The sequence below is a fragment of the Amblyomma americanum genome, chromosome 5 (genome assembly GCF_052857255.1).
Source record: "Amblyomma americanum isolate KBUSLIRL-KWMA chromosome 5, ASM5285725v1, whole genome shotgun sequence".
Classification (NCBI taxonomy): Eukaryota; Metazoa; Arthropoda; class Arachnida; order Ixodida; family Ixodidae; genus Amblyomma; species Amblyomma americanum.
Window position 1 is genome coordinate 181,374,919 of NC_135501.1, and position 2,381 is coordinate 181,377,299.

The window sequence follows — 2,381 nt, forward strand, 5'->3', positions numbered from 1 at the left end:
ATTAAACCCGAGAAAACCGAAACTATCCTAGTGTGAGTTTAAAACGGTTTGAAACGCCTTTTTACAGGCATTCTATTGACGTCACAAATCATTATGCCAGAGTAAATGTTAGACATACATGCACGTCGTATCGGAATCACGTTTTCCTCACCGCGCAAAGGCTGTCAAGCGCACTCTCCATACTGTCCGGCAACAATGGATCTCTGTGGGGCAATCCTGCATCTGTTGTGCAAATTATAACTGCTTCCAAGCCATTCACAAAGAAAAGGCATTTTTGGGAGATCAGGTAAAAGTTGACAATGAGACATCTTGAATGTATTTCTGACTCACCCGCCGCGGTGGCTCAGTGGTTAGGGCGCTGGGCTACTGATCCGGAGTTCCCGGGTTCGAACCCGACCGCGGCGGCTGCGTTTTTATGGAGGCAAAACGCTAAGGCGCCCGTGTGCTGTGCGATGTCAGTGCACGTTAAAGGTCCTCAGTTGGTCGAAATTATGCTGGAGCCCTCCACTACGGCACCTCTATCTTCCTTTCTTCTTTCACTCCCTCTTTATCTCTTCCCTTACGGCGCGGTTCAGGTGTCCAACGATATATGAGACAGATACTGCGCCATTTCTTTTACCTAAAAACCAATTATTATTTCAACTACAGATGCAGGAATGTGCGTAAGTTATCCATTTCTGCCCCAACAAAAAAAAACGGGCTACAAATGATACCACTTGCTTAGTGATGAAAAGGGCATCGCGATGCGACATGCAAGAGTTATCTTCACTTTGTGATCATAATAACCGAAATGAATAAAATGCAAGACAACGGCGATGATCGCACTGGATTTTACGGCCCAAAGGCAGCTTTGGCCAAACACCGGGATGGCTCAGTTTTTCGATCTACCAAGGGTAGTGTCAATGACCCATTCACCAAGCGTTTCACTCTAGCATAGCTAAGCATCAGGCCATCGAAAAGCGTGATGCTATTCTCCGGTGGGCACCTGGCGGTACTGGGGATTAAACTTCGCGCTTCACGCATGGAAGGCGACTGTCTGCAGAGGTCTAATAAAAAGTTTAAAATTTGGATTGCAGTCGCCTGTCGCTGCTTTTATACCCTTGATACGAGAAGCGTTGATGTATTAAAGTTGATGGAAGAACTGCACCTTCATTCCGCTTTCGCTTTTCTGCGACGATGCGGACAAATGTGTACTTCGCCGTAATTAGTTCTGTCGTAACTTCACAATGGTTAGAGTGTCTAATGGATTACAACTGCTCTAGTTTTGATAAAGAGGTGCTCTCTGAAGACTATGAAAGTACAGTTATTAGGCCATCTGTACTCTATATGATAGTGTGGTAGGCTGATGTAGTTGAAGAGGCAAAAGAACCCAAATAAATGGGGGCAATATATCACACAATTTGTTTTGAAAGGTAATCATAGGACACTACTAGTTTATTCTCTCCAAATCTCCCAAATATAAATCAGATTCAGAGAACAACTAAGGTCTCTAATTTAGTGCGGTTTGTGAAATGTATGGTCAAACGTTACCAATAAACTTACTACTGAAAATGTTATTTCACTGTTGATTTCTTTCATTCAAGCACGAAGTTCTAGTTTGAAGCTGTTAACTGATCACGCAACTCAATAATTTAAGATTAATAAGAAATCATACTTTTTCGATCAGCATAACTGCCAAAAGCATTACATGTATTTTCAAAGCGTCTTACGATCTTTTTTTTAATCCCTCACTTCCCGTTACTTAGGCACCACGAATGCAATTATAGCTCCTCTTTTATTAGTCCTCGTGTATTGTGTCATAATCATACAGAAGCTAGCAATTTTCTATTGATGAAATGGTTGCGTCTGTCATTACCCCGTTACCATGGTAATCAGACAAATAAAATCCACCAAAAAAAAGCTGAATGCATTAGCTACTGATATCAAACGTGTCCTGATCTCTGTTGAACCTCCTCCTCCAATAGCCGGTGCCGCCAGCTGCAACGTTTTGCTTTCTTTGGGGTCCACTACGCCAGGTTGATGGACTGGAGTTTGTTGCCCGTCTTAAATTTCTAGCAAAGCTAAATTTAAGTCACTTCCGTCCCTTCTCTCTTTGTTTGTTGGTTAATTTTTTCTTTCTACCAAGCGGGATCTGTGCCAGGTGGGAATGGCGATCCGACTATCTCGCTTTGCTATCGCGAAACCAACTCCTCCGAGATCTCTTTCAGGAGCACGCATTTCGAATACTATTAGAAACGAAATCACTGTGAGTCCAAACCATCTCCTCAGCTCAATCATACCTAACAACAAAACTGGAAAACAACATAGCTGACGACACCACTGCTACCAGGTCTGTGGGCAACGTCTAGCTGATTATGAGAGTAGATACGGCAGTATTTCGC

The 2,381-nt window shown here is 43.1% G+C and overlaps 1 non-coding gene across 1 annotated transcript; it reads left to right on the top strand.

Annotated features, from left to right (window-relative positions):
- The first annotated feature begins 332 nt into the window (after positions 1 to 332).
- On the top strand, positions 333 to 404 carry TRNAS-ACU (transfer RNA serine (anticodon ACU)). Its single transcript has one exon. It is a non-coding gene; the product is annotated as a tRNA-Ser (tRNA).
- The last annotated feature ends 1,977 nt before the right edge of the window (positions 405 to 2,381 follow it).